Here is a 15,100-nt window from a genome sequence, read left to right as displayed (position 1 = left end):
CAAGAGCCTAAGACTGCAAAATACCTGTTCTGTACAGAACTGACTTTTCCTGGAGAGGCAAGCCAAAAGGAAACTGGCAAAAGTTTAACATGATACATTCTGTCAACTGCTAATTTGATTTCATAATTCAAAAGGGTATCAAGCTCTTTTTAAAGACAAAGGACCATCTTAGCTGAATGTCAGCTATGGTCCATCTAGAGGATGAAAACATGTTACTGAAAAGATGTCCATCAGTGCCAATGATACTCCAAGGCGCATTCTGGCTGTCCATGGCAGCTGAGAAAACTGGGAGCAATACAACATTGCCTGGTAATAGAAGCAGCACAGAGGAGTACACAAATTCAGAAACATGCTAATATTTCAACTAATGTTAATGAAATCCTGAAACAGACTAGGGAAGCTTAAGACGCAGAGCATGCGTTATCCAAGTTCAAAAGAAGAAACACTAAAACGTCTGGAATTTAGGGAAGCAAATTTTCTGCCTAAAGGAATCAGCTTTTGATTAAGCAATTGACTTTTGTAGTAAATAACATTAAAATAAAGCACTTGAATTTCATCAATATTATAACATTAAAATAAAAAAACCACTAACTGCCATGGACAAATGTTTGCCATTATATTTAAAGAGAATAAGGGGTGGGTTCTGTGGGAATTTGACATTTATCATTCAAGTGAGGAGAGATCCTGTGAATCTCAAATAACACAGCTAAGAGCAAGTTAAGTGCCTTTTTTTTCTCTCACAGATGGAATAATGCTGCATCTTCCTACAGCCCATCCTGTATTCTGTTTCAGCTGTGTTATGACATGCAGAGGTTTCAGGAGAAATGTGGAAAGCAGAAAACCTGCTGTCCTCCTGAAATCCTCATAGCAGACACCCACTAAACCTCCAGAGTGGAGTGTCACTTACTCCCCACTGACTCACACATCTTATGGCAAAAATAAAGGAGATTTTCCATTCTCTGCACACAGACACACAGGCTCCCAATGTTTTATCATGCAATCTGCCTGTCTCAAGCTCAGATTTCAATGTTTTCATAAAATATTACTTAAGTGCACTCATATTTCATTAATAACTTCCAACTGAAACTATCCTATAGTTGTCAAAATAAGTAAAAAGTATCCTTACTTAGTAATACAATAAACATTTCACTAGAGGTCTGCTGGTTTTTAATTTAAAAAGTTATTCAGCCTCTAGATAATCCAGCTGAATGGACGTACCTTGTACCCTTTAACACAATTTAACACACAAACCATAGTACCCCCATGATTTCAGCCTCTGAAAATGCTGTTAGACCTACTTACAGCAAGTGTTGTGCTTCTGCTTTACAAGATTGCTAAAGAATAAAAGCGTCTCCTACTACAAAACAATGAAGCATCATTTAAATTTCCCTTCACACTTCTTAACTATAAAGACACAGGATAGAACCAAATTGTTCTGAGCCTTTTTACTGCATGGTTTCTAGCTCAGTAGTCATTTTTTCTTTGACAGTTTACATTCACACCATCACACAACCTGAACTCAACCTTGTATCAAAATTCATACAGGGGATTATCGGAGATACGTCAATTAAGAACGACCATTTTTAGGACTCTATCCTTTGACAGAAACTTCTTCCCCTTGATTCCTGGAGGCACATAAAAATTCCTTCATACCACATATATGCAAAGATTATTATCTAAAAGTTAGTAAACAGAAAATCAGATAGTTGCTCAGGAATAAATAATTTTTAATGTTTGCTCCAAGGACTTACTCCTTCTCAGGTGTGACCATACCCAAGAGTCACTACAAAGGAGCAGTGTTGTGAAAACGAAGTCATGGCACAAGACTGGCAGAAAATCCAAGTTCTGGAGTCAATAGAGCTGTTCAAAAGATTCCTGTATCAAGATTGACTAGAAAAAAGTGACCTTTATGTAGTTCTACCAGTGTGTTAGAGCTATCACTGAAAACAGAAACTAAAGGCAAAGGCAACTGAAAAAGATAAGGGGGTTTTAATAACCAAAGGAAAATAATAGCCTCTTCCACTTTGCTTTGAATTACTGCCTCATTTGGAAGTTAATTTTCACAAGTTTAGGAAGAATTGCCATTGTCATAATGGAAAAGAACATCCATCCACTGGAAGCACCAGGCCCTTTTTCCTGTATGGAACACTCAGGAGAGAACCACTCTTGACTAGAGCAAACCTACTGAATAGACACAGATCTATTTGTTACTCAAAAGATATTAAAACAGTTAATTAAAAGAAAGAGAGAATATGAAGCTATACAATGACCTCTGACATGTTCTAATCGCAGCTGAGGAAAAAATGTACAAAAAGCATTCTAAAGTCAAAGCATTCTAAAGTGAACCTTTCTAGTCAGCTGAATATATTCAGAATATTTATTTCTTGTAAAAATACTGGCTTTCAATTTTCCTTATTTTTTTTAAATAATTCAAGCAGTTAGGAAGGCTTTTCAATAAAAATCTATGTTTGTATTTGCCAAAAAAATTGAAGTAGTATCAAATGCATAAAGAACACTGGATACATCAGTAATATCTCAACTAGTACAGCTTCCTGCAAATTATTAATCAACTAAGTTGGCACAATTAGTTGGTCTGATATTCAACCTAATCTGTGAAGAGTTTCTTATGTAATGGTAAAAATCAGATAAGAAGTGAAACCAAGTATTTTTATTTATAAAAAAATCCAAGGTACAAACTTTTAACAGGTTTATTTAAAAAACAATTTAATAGCTAAATTTTGTCTGTTTTACCTGAACATGCATTCTCATTAAAAGCAAAGTAAATATCTCTGAATACAGACACATTCTATGCCATTCTCTTTATTACTTAATTTTCCAGGTATCTCAGCATGATCTGAATAAATTATGCTGACAATACAACAATATAAATGATAAATCAACAGCACAATTTTAGTGATATATAGCATGAAAAGTAAATAATAACCAGCACTGCTAATTGGCTCGCTACCTGGCAACAAATCAGTGAGCAAGCAACTCCACTGGTAATGCTTCAGCTGTGCACCACCCTAATCATTAAGCATTTCTAGCTATTCTAAGTTTTTCTACCAGCTTTTATACAAAACTGTACCACAGATAAAAATAATGCCAGAAACTCTTGTTGAAGAAATAGAAAAAAAAACCCAAAAAAACCTCACACACTGACAACATCTGAATGTTACGAACCCACTCCTATGACATTGTGTGGCACAAGCATTTGTCAAATCAGAATGTGTTTTACCTGAAAAGCTAAAATAGGACATTTAGAGACTGAAGTTCTCTACCAGAAGAGTCTGTAGTCTTTACTTTGGGACTTTATTTATTGTCCCAAGACAAAAGATAAATATATAAGTGTAAATACAAAATCATCACTATCCCCAAGGGAGAAAGAAAATTTTGTCAAAGGATAAATATTAGCTTGGGCTTTCCTACTTTATTTCACTGCATGTCTGATAACTGCATTACAAACATGGATGTCCAGTTTTATTTTGTTTTCTAATCCTGCCACACTTTTCAATCCAAAGACTTCCTTCAGCTCTAAGTCCTATCTGCATACCATCAAAACCTCCTCCTTATCAATTTGCAATTTGTTGGCACACTTCTCTGTTTGCAGTATGGGACAAAGCCAAGAAAGAAATCAGATTTACCTTGTGTAAGTCATTCCTTTCCTACAAAACCTTACTTGTCTTCTCATTCACTTAGCATAAGCTCCCCTATTTTCACTCTTTGCACATGAAATTGTCTATACTTCTGGACACTTTTTATGACTATTGCTTTACTCTTTCTGTTTATGATGTATATTTTCAAGCAGAAAGGTATGAATTCAGTTGTGTATTCAAGGCAAGATGATATCACTGATAGGTATCATAATATTTGCAATATTATTTTCGAACCCATTCTTTATTCACCCAAGCATTTTGCTGGCTGCTCAGACCACCGCTGTGAAATGAGCAGCCTTTTCTATTGAGCTGTCTGCAGTAATGATGATCACGGGGAAACTCTATCCCCACTGAAAGAAAAGGTAAAACTCCCAGAGATTTCAGGAGGATCTGATTTTCACTGAGGTTCTTTGTATCAAATCACTGTAGCTAATTTAGGATTCAATCAATGGCTATGAATACTGCAAATAATGCTACAAAATTTACATTGCAGGAAATTTGTCAAAACTGAATATATTGGGACTTCTGCTCCGTAGTTGCCTAAATCAGTTAGATCTCCAGAATTCCTCAGAGGCTGCCATGGACTTGACTAAGCAAAAATTGTTGTCATGTATATTTTTTGCGTTTCATTTGGCATTCCATACACAGCTTCATTGAGTCTTTACAATGCAAATAAATCCAATAAATATACTGATTACATCAGTGCTAATCCTGAGTCTCCAAGAGCCCTGTTAGCTAGTACCTGTGCTGAACATTGGCCAGTTCATTCTCTTTTCTTTTTCCATGGGTCCAATGCATTTCATTCAGATGGGTTTCTTCTGTAACTGCTCTTTCCTCAGCAAACAGAAATATTTCTAGAAGCCTGAGAGGTATCATTTGTGGTTTCCCCATTCCTACTATATATGCCCTCTTATAAGTAATTTTTAATTGTTATTGTTGTTGCTAGTGTTTTAAATTCAGATATCTTCTCCCTGCCCCCATTTCTGCTGAACCTAAATTCACAAACTGACGAAGATTTTCTGTTCCAGAAATGGAATGGAGAAGAAAAGGTAAATTGACAGCTAGAAAACTGGAAGTTTCATTCCCCACTGCATCTCTACTTGTGCATAGCTACGATTTACAATGCTGCTCTATGGCTCAGCCCCATACAGTGTATTGCAGTTAATTTGAAAATAACGTGCATTTGCAGAAGTCTCTACCATCTGCTGCTTATCCAACCATCAGTTTCAGAATTAAGCAATGTAGGCAAAGGAGCAGAACACAATATCTATTCCAAACCCTTAACAAAATCGCAACCTTTGGTAGCATTACCAACACCGTTTCTGGATGGACCATGGTGAAGATTTACACTGAGACAGCCCCATTTTTGTGGGCCTCATCCAGGGCATTAATTGGTTTTGGATATTTCTGCACATTTCACATCAAAGGTACCAACCTGGTAGCAAATAATCGGGGATTTTCCTCGTCTACTGCAGTACACAAGGCAGGATATCTGCATGTTGGTGTGTGCCTAAGTAACAGGGAGCTGTGAGCCCTTAGGGAACTAGTTCAGTTATTCAGTATGGATCTTCCTTAGTCCTATCATCCTATGGGGGCTCTTAATTTCTTGAGTCTTCAATTTAATAAATCCACTAAAATTAACAAATCAGGAATAAGGAATTAATATGGTTCAGGCATGTCTAAAGTTAAATAAGCTCTTAAGTATTTTACTAAACAAGAGATTAAGACAGTACACAGTACTTTATTTCCTCTAGGTCATGCTCTTGGTTTCAAAATTGCTGAGGTGGCACTGGTACCCAAACTCAAACTCTGACCAGCCACAAATTCAGCATGAAACAGGTCTTTGGTGTTTAAAATCTCCTTTGCTGTGACAGTAACTCAGCAAGACAGTTGGGTTCCTGGCATCCTGGAAGTGATAAGATCCTCTCTAGTGAGGCAGCAATAATACAGATATCATGAAACATGATGCAATTATTTTCTTTTAAAAAAATTAAATAAATAAAATAATAATAAAAATTTTAAAGTCCCAATCAAGAACATAAAATATAAATAAATAAAAAATTAATTTAAAAACCCCAAAAAAACCCACAGAGAACTACAAAATTGTTTTATGTAATATCATGTAATATATTATTGCTGTGGTATCATAATTTCTCTATAAAACATCAAATATAAATGCAGGGCTATTTCTTTCTCTTCTTTTTCCAGAGGAGAATGAAATGTGTATTTGAGGCCAGAGAGAAGTGGTTTCACTGTCAGTGGGGGAATGCAGAAACAGCTGTTTCCTTCTCCTTTGCAGAGTGGTGAAGTTTCACACACCTCTGCTGTCCCAGTGACATCTCCTTGCTTGAAGACATGCAAATATTCAGGAATGCACACAACACCTAGAAGCATATATGTTCTATGATTTCAATGACAACAGGATTAATATTGCTTAAAATTTTTAATTGAAGTTAAAATGTTTCTGCATTTGGCATATGTTGGCAGCAAAGAAAATGATCCTGATGAATGGTATAAAACTATAAATTATGTTTTGTTCACTCTATTCTTACTATATTGCTTGCGTGGTTAAAAATTAACTCCATGATCTTATTTAAAACAATACATGTGTCATTTCAGACATTCCTAAAAAGGATGCTTAGTAATAACAAATAGGTGTGCTTGTCAAGAGAAATTTGCTAACAAAGTGAATTCAAGCATCTTAAACAGATAAAAGAAAGCAACTACAAATTACGACAGCATAAGTTTGTTTTTTGGGTTTTTTTTAAGATTTTCCTGCTTTTATTAATTGATGAATTTTAGATATGCAGATAAAGACTATAAATATTTCATAATTATTATGAGCATTCCATAATCCCCAGACAACCACATTTCAACGTCTGGGAGAAGTATCAGATTCCATCATACCATCTCCTTTGTAAATAATGATAATATTGATAAGGATAACTTGAATGATTTTGAAGCAAAACCATCAAAGTTATTAACACAGTTATTAACACACCTCAGCATTAACTTTGAGGTTGACAGAGCACCAGAACAGCTGCTCAGGAAGTTTGTGGAGTCCCCCTCTCTGGAAATGTCCCAAACACACCTGGCCATGGTGCTGTGTCCCCTGCTCCAGGTGAGCCTGGATGGACTCAGTGATCTCCAGAGATCCCTCCCAGCCACAACCATCCTCTCATTCTCATCCCCAGGAGCAACTGAAACAAACAGGACTCTGGAAGTCAAATTTGTAGCACATCTTCATTTTTCATGCATATGTATCTTTACACAAATAAATGTGCACATAACTTAGGTAAGTGTACAGTCACCCACTATAAGTGATACAAATGCAAATTTATATGGTTTCAAGTAAAAAAATTGTCTTCATGGCCTCAAAAAACTGTTTTTAATATCTGGCCTTTTGAACTCACCTCTCTGCAGCAATGTCAATGAGGTTCTCCATGAGCGCACATATTTTCCTGGGGACAATGTATCTTATTAATCCCATGATCTAAAGAGATAATACATTTGTCAAAAAATTTCTGTGCTTTATCAGGATGAATTTGCTCTAACATAACATCTACCAGCTTTTCCCAAACCAGATGAAATAAGCTGCACAACCCCACAAAAGTACTGTTTTCTTTTTTATGGGGGCTTTTTGTGTGTTTTTATGGTTTTCCAGCAGTTTAAGAAATTTCTGTAGGTTTCATTTTCATCAGTTATTTTTTGCCTGCCCCATGACTTTTATCTTTTTCTTATTTAGAAACAAATATACATTCAAAAAATTCACAACCCGTTTGTATTCCGCAAAAGCCCAATCACAAAAAAATAAAAAAAAAAATTTAAAAAAACAGCAACACCCTACTTACAGCTGTGATAAGGCCTGGAATTGATAAGGCCTGGAACTGGAGGTGGGTTTGGAGTAGGGGTTGCCTCAGAAGGGATTTCCAACATCCCCCCTGCTCCAAGTCAGTGGGTGCTGCACGACCCAGATCCCCTGCACGGTGCATCTAGAGGAAAATGTAAAATGTAAAATCTGCTTAGGCACTGCCAGGAAAGCTGACATTGAGCAGCGGGGGTGTTTGGGAGAAACATTACAGGCAGAAAATTTGTGATGCTTTTGTAAGGGAAGATACCATGTGAAAAGGCTTGACTAGAAATGAGTTGCCATTTAGAAATTACAACCATTTATATGTTGCATGTAATCCTAAAGTTCTTAACAACATCCCATTTAACTATGACAATTTTCAGTCTACGTTTGCCTACTGATGGCTTGCTGCATTCTTTCAATAGAGGCAAAAAACTGCCTGCCAAGAATTTACCACAAGTCTGTGCAGGTGCAAAAAAGAAATAAAGCTTTGTGCCCTGAGGGCAATCAATTCACTTTTCTAAGATTTTACCCCAGCATAAAGATCCTTGCCGAAATTTCTGATGTGATGTGGCAAGTGGGCAAAAATATTGGCAAAAGGGAGTTGGCAAACAGTTAGAGCCTGGCAGTACTAGAAACACCTTTTCCAGTCTCAGTGCACAGAGAAGCTTTTACAGGACAGAGCCTTTCATGTGAATTATACACAGATGCCTTCAGAGGTTGCAGGAAAAGCCTGTAGTTTTCACTTTTTTCCTTTTTAAACAGTACAACTACTTTCATCGCCTTTTGTAAATCCTCAGTAGTGTGGTATCATACTGTTTATGTGGGAAGAAAGTGCTGTGGCAAAACTTGTTACTGATGGTGGTTTAAAATGTCTGAGGAATTCTCTCTAAGGATTATGAAAGAACAATCTTTTGTGCATAATATTCTTTTATTTTCCCACTTCATTTATTTTGGTAACAGAAATGTGTGTTTACATCTAACTACATAATGTTTTAGCACCTTTGAACTATTTCTAACTATCTTTTTGATCCATATATAGACATAGGAATGTTGGGAATGTAATATATATGTATAATTTTAGACAACAACCATCAGCCTAGTAAGTTAAATGTCTTGTATGCCCTAGAAAGTCAGATTTGAAAGAGAAACTGTATTTAAGAGCCTCTGATCTACCCAATGATTCCTTGAAGTATAAACATGTCATTTTACATATCCAAACTGAAGCACACACCAGAAAACGAGAGTAGAAAGTTTGGGGAATGTGATAGTTAACCTCAGAAACTTAATTTTAAAAATTAAACAAACAGCCACATGAAGAGAGAATAGGTTGCTTAAGTTTAACAAACAGATATTTTTACTGTGCTTTTTGTTTAGCATTCTCGATCCTAATGAAATTATGTCACCCTTCAAAGATGTTAGAGCAGTTTTTACTTTAGTTCTGAAGTCACAATTACAGCTGTGCTGGCATTCAGGCTTAGATCTGAAGAAGTGGCTTAAAAATAACCTCCTGCTTCTCTCTGGTCTGAAAACACAACTGCATTATCTCGCCTGGATATGGTGATGAGTTTGATCTACACTAACTACTACAATGGCATTGTGCACATCAATAAAGAAATGTGATAATCCTCTAGCAAAAATTAATTTATTAATGAAATGAATAATTAAATCCGCTGAAAAACACATTTGCAGCAAGTGAAGCAAAGGTGTTTTGAATAAGAATGGGGCTTTTTCTTAAATCTATAAGTACAATAGACTTGCTAAAGTAAATAACCCCATGAGTTACTTACCTCATAATATATTTAGTTATAATATTAAATGGATAAAGTACTTGATCATCTCCCAGGATAATAAAGCTGGTGGTATGGAGAAAAGCCTCCATGGGATTAAGAGAGAGTTAAAACATTTCAAATATGCAATTAAAGGCATTCTAGCATGCCTGTGATCTCTGCTCTGGTTTCTTATTTACAGAGAAGGAAAACTGGCTCAGACCTCCTAGGCTAAGACAAGGAAGTATGCAAAATCGAGCAGTCTCTGTGCCAGCTCTTGCTAATCCTTTTCAGTATGGTTTGCTGCTAATTTGTCATGGCACATATTTGCCTTATGTCTAATTAGCATCAAATTGCAAACTGCTATTTGCTAACAATTTGTTGCATCAATCTGCTTGAAAATCTATAGTTTAGAACTGGATTGCAGCTTATTCTGTCTATCAAAATTCTATTTCATACACATCACAGTAAACTATTTGCCTCTAAAAAAACATTGCAGTGCTCTTCCATACAAAGAAATGTACATTTTAAAAGAATGCCTCTGCAAAGCGGTAGTTTCTGTTCCTTTGTTTCACCTTCCATTGATACTATAACTTGTTTATAACTGGAATTAAATAAAGAGCAGCTTGCTCTTTGTTTAGAGTTAAATCTAGCTACAACTTCCCCACCCCAAAAATAGAATAGGTACTTACAAAATTATTACCTATGCTTTGGAGAACAGGCAAGACCTTTACAACAAGAATTTGTGCTGGAATTGGCTCTAAAACTAGAGGGAAAATTTCTGCCAAGGAATTTTCCAGGTTCAAGAACTGGCTAATCTCTTCTGTTTGACATCCACAGGTATTAAAATAAACAAATAGCTAAGAATCTTTGTCACAAACAAATACTGTTGCAGAGATGCTCTTCAATGGAATAATAAGTGATGTGGGAGATGTTTATGGATAGATTTCCTCCCCCGCTATGCCTCATTGGAAACAGATGGAATACTGCTGCCACATGCATTGCAGGGGATGGATGGAAATGTGTCAGTGCAGGACCTGGCCTGTGGAATTCACTCCAGAGTGCCACAAAATGTTCTAAGCAGTCTCCTCCACTGTATTTCAGGGATGGGAGAGGGTCATCAAAGCAGCACAGCCACATGCTGCTTTTCTGGAAGCAGGACTTCAGCCCACGAAAGATGAGGTTTCATATCTAGATGTGGTACATATGGGAAATGATGAGCAGCTTTTTTTACTTCCAAGTCACAAAGAATTTGAAATTTCAAAAGTATTACACCTGGAAAAAGTCTAATTCATAAGGCTGAGAGAGAGATGGTGGGAGTAAACAATAAAATAAGATGAGAAATCCAAATAAGCAACATCCATAAAAATACTCTGTGTTTCAAACTGCAGTTGCTTCTGCATTTTCCTTTGTCATTTTGATCCAAAATTCCATACTGGGCACCAGACATGTTTTCTTCAAGCTTCAACAAAATCAGTATAATGTTTCCCTTTCTGTGAGTTGGTGTTTGCTATAGCAAACAAATGTAGCCAAATTTTCTGCCCACTTCTATGTAAAGTTTGCATACTTTCTCCTTGTGAGAGAATGAGCCAAGCTCAGTATGTGTTGTCACACAAAATGAAAGCTTTTAGAGCTGAGTGAGAAGACAAGTCTGTCTTTGCTGTATCTATACCTAGTAAAAACTCTTTTACGGTTACAGGGAATTGAATGCAACCATCACAGGCAGATTGGACAGACATTTAAGAAGTGCTAACTGTTAAGATGAACCCAGCTCCCCACAGTTTCAGTGAATGTAGAGTTAGAACCAGGTTCAGAACTTTAGAGTGCTGAAATAAGAACAGTCATACACACTGACAGAGCAGCTTGAGCTGGAGACAGACTGAGGTGACCTCCTGAGGTCCTTCTCCACCTGAATTATCCTAAGAATTGCCACCTTATTGGATCAATCTTTTACTGATTCAGGGGTTCTTTTCTGTATTCTTCATTGCTCTCTAATCAGAGCCAAGTCCAGCACAGATGGATACTGGTGGTCACTGCTCCCTGCAAAAGCACACTGGAGGGCCTGAGGAGAAAACTGCTGCAAGTGCTTGAAACAGAGTCAAGAGAACTCTGTTTTCATGAAGATCATGGGACATTTGTACCACAAGCAATAATAACATTTTAATTACACCTAAGGGGAAGCTTTGCCTTTCCTTTAAGAGCTGGCAATGTGCAAAGGGGTCCACACTTCCCTGAAGCCAGAAAAACATGCCACAGAAACATAACAGTGAAGAGACCATTGTAAGAAGACACCACTTTTAAGGAATGAACATCACCCAAGTAATGAATATGGACTTTCCCACTGTGGAAAAGGGTTCCTGCTATTTAGTGCTTGTACCAAAATAGTGTCCATATGAGTTGGACATGAATGACAAAGAGAGAATACTCACTGAAGGAATAAAACTTTTCCTGAATTTGTTTTATGATTATTAACATGCCATACTTATTCGCAAATGTGTTAATTTCCCAAATTTTATAGAACTTCTCTTTAAATATATCCCTAATGGACAATATTTTAGAGACTGCATTAATTTCTCTCTGTTTCAAAATTATATAAATATAGTAAGGGCCAATCTTGTGCACAGAAGTGGGGATGCAATCTGGGCAGCTAAGCACCTCTTAATCTTCCAATCTGGAGAATTGAATTCAGGCTTTTTCATCTTGGCTGAAGGGAAACCAGTCTGTGTGCCCTGAATTCTCTCCAGATTTTATGGACATGGAATCAGCAGTATGTCTCATCAGTAGCCAAAAAAGCTCTTTATCATTCTGCAAGTCAGTACAGTTTCAGTGGGAAGTTTAGCAATAGTTTTTGACAGCTACCTAAATGGAGAGCAATTTGAGGACAGCAGAGCTCACGTATTCTATGAGCATGCAGAAAAAAGGAGTCCTTCATTCATTGCCTTCTGTATTACAATGCTGGTTTTCTTGAACAACTGAAGTGCTGTTTTTCCATTTATACATAAGTTGTTCATAGTTTCTCTATAAGAAATCCAAGATTTTCCTGTGGTAGAAGAGTAAGGGTCAGACACCTTACAACCCTATAAAAACAAAGAAAAACATGGTGAAATCACTTTTTCTGCCCTGGTCAATCAATTAAAAAGAAAAAGAATAAGTGCATTGGTGACCAAAAAAAAAAAAAAAAAAAGGCATTAAAAAGAGTGCAGCTCTGACATAATTAGATCTACCATATCTAGGTCAGTTGAGGATGCAGGATTCACACACCAATTATTTATTCAAAACTTTGGAGCAATTCCGAGCAACAGCTCCTAGCCGCGACTTCGTGACTTCTCCAAGAACTAGTAGAGCCACCATGCTACATACACACCTTAGAGAGCTCTGGAAAACAGAACCCCACCTCATCTGAAAAACTTCATAGGCACTGAATATAAATCAGGGAATGCCACAATGCCACTTACCAGTGGCAGGTCTCTAGTGGAAATAATTTCTGGGATTTCATTGCCTGTGGCACCAGAGAGGAGAACTATCCATGAACAGATTGAAAAAGTTAGGTCTACCCTCAGTGCGGCATTGTGTGTGTAAACCTGAAAGCTCCTTTCTGCCAGCAGGAACCTGAATGACTCCAGGGACTGCACAAATGAAAGGTGGCCTCACCAGCCTCCCAAAACACCCCCCTGCCATAAACTGCTTCGGGTTTAAAACCCCTAGAATTTAGAATAACATGGAAATGGAGCCCAAAGGTGAGGGACTGACATATTAAGTGTATTAATATCAGTACTCTTGGAAATGTCTGGCACATACCATATGCATATTTCATCATATGCTTTAGTATAATGCTTGTAAAATATGTTTTGCAGCACATGAAAGGGCTAATCCGAGTGCAGGGTAAAAGTCACTGCTGCCAAATAGACTTCCTCCTTTGGCACAAACAAGCACAGAGGAGTTGTGTTTAGGTTCCTAAATTCAAACCATAATGATGCCTCAATGACAGACATTTTCTACACTCTCTCTTTCCTTCTTGAAGTAAACACGATTGCACATCTAGTTGAGTAGGTTGGAAAAAACTACTGGAAATATTTAGAAAATGTTCTAAGTCAGAACTAGGATTTGGGAGCTAATAATGGAAATAAATTTGCTTAGAAAAAGAAATCAAACCCTACAGTTCTTGACATTGTACAAGGCTCAAAATGTCACTGTAAATACATTTTAATCCTGATCCAATGACATACCATATTCAGGATACAAGGGGACCTACGTGCCTCTTCCCTAGTCCTCCAGAATGCTAAACAACAATATACTTAAACATAAAACATGTTGCTCTTGGTTACATACCATAAATTGCTATATATCCCCTTCTCTCTTCTCATTCAGATTCTAATGAATGCTGCTCCTCTGGTCAACTATAACACAAGACAGAAAGTACTTTTCTCCTTGTCAAATAGCACTTTATAAAAAATACTATTGTCCTCCTGATTTAGGATACATGGCTAGTAAGGAAAAAACAGCAGTTTGGCAAATAAAGTCTCAAGTGGGAATATTCTCCCAAGACTACCAGAGAAGAGAAATTAAATTTTCAGGCACAGCCCTTTCAAAATCCACAATACAGCCTGTGTGGGGTTCCTATACAATAAAAGGAGGAACCTGGGAGGAAAGTTGCTTTTGCAACCTCAGTAATGAGAGCGAACCTTGAAATGCTGGCAGAGGAGGAAGCATTTTCATTAGGTGTGTTTCACTTTCTTCCTCGGTGCAGCAATCCACTTACAGAAGCTGTGTGTTGTTACATGACACATATCCACTTTCTTACAGAAGTGCCTGTGATTTTTTGAATGCTGTTTGTTGTTACTGCCTTTCTTCTCCAACACAATGCACCAATTTTTAACCTTTTCAGTAACCTAGTGACACCTCTGGGATATTACAGTATTCCTGTCAAAATGTCTGCTCTACAACAATAAACTTTACATTGATGTCTTGCTTTTTGGGAATAATTACACTGTTCCTTAAATGTTACCCTATTTACTATTTGTGCAAAAAGATGACAATAAAATCAATGCAACACAATTCCCAAATGTGCACCAAAGTCTTTTGCAATGTTAATGGATTAGTGTGTCTATAGAGGTGTAAGATCATTTTGTCTTGATGCTTGGACTTGCACATTATATGCACTTACTCCAAGATAAACTTATTAACCCTTATCTGCTGAGCTCATCCCTTCAAAAAGTTAGTTTAATCTCCCTGCATTTGTCAGGATTCCTTTTTTCTTTTTCTTCCTCTTTTTTTTTTCCCCTCCTTTTTTGTTTCCTCTCCCTTCTTTTTAAGCCCAGCCTGGGAATGCTGCCCATCGATCAATAGGTGTATGATGAAGGAACTTCGTCCTGCTCCCTCTGACCAGCGGCGATGTTTTTTCAATGATTCCGCAGGAGTCAAAAACTCAACAAAGCGAATCGCGGATGCTGTAAAGGGAGCATGCTGCTCATGTCTGTGACCACTGTATGCAAAGCTTGGCATTAGTCACCGCCAGACCGCCTCTGACAGCCCTGAAGTGAGGGAGATTAATGTGAGGCAGGGGCACTTTATTATTGTCATTCTGTTCTTTCACACTCTGCCTCTGACTTTCAATTTTGCTCCAGAATTAATTGTCTGCTCCCTACAGTATGACTGATGTAGAAGGATACAAGTAACATAGGCACCTGGTTCTGGCCTTGACAATCTGACTCATTGCAGGATGTATTGTGTACAGTCAAATTCAGGGACAGACGGGCATCTTTCAAAGAAATCACCCAATGTTTCTTTTGACTTCAATCAGATTTGACTGAAGATTATCCTTCCCT

The 15,100-nt window shown here is 37.2% G+C and overlaps 1 long non-coding RNA gene across 1 annotated transcript in view; it reads right to left on the bottom strand.

Moving 5' to 3' along the window:
* Nucleotides 1-15,100, bottom strand: part of LOC117001214 — a 182,382-nt gene that overhangs the window by 71,178 nt on the left and 96,104 nt on the right. Inside the window, exons 5-8 of the long non-coding RNA XR_004418981.1 lie at nucleotides 13,605-13,672; nucleotides 12,135-12,352; nucleotides 7,508-7,648; nucleotides 7,070-7,149 (exon numbers count right to left, since the gene is read on the bottom strand). This is a non-coding gene — a long non-coding RNA (uncharacterized LOC117001214). The remainder of the gene's footprint in view (nucleotides 1-7,069; nucleotides 7,150-7,507; nucleotides 7,649-12,134; nucleotides 12,353-13,604; nucleotides 13,673-15,100) is intronic.

This window comes from Catharus ustulatus, chromosome 11, assembly GCF_009819885.2.
Source record: "Catharus ustulatus isolate bCatUst1 chromosome 11, bCatUst1.pri.v2, whole genome shotgun sequence".
In the NCBI taxonomy this organism is placed as follows: Eukaryota; Metazoa; Chordata; class Aves; order Passeriformes; family Turdidae; genus Catharus; species Catharus ustulatus.
The sequence above is the reverse complement of the archived record's forward strand: the minus strand, read 5'-3'. Positions and strand labels throughout refer to the sequence as shown.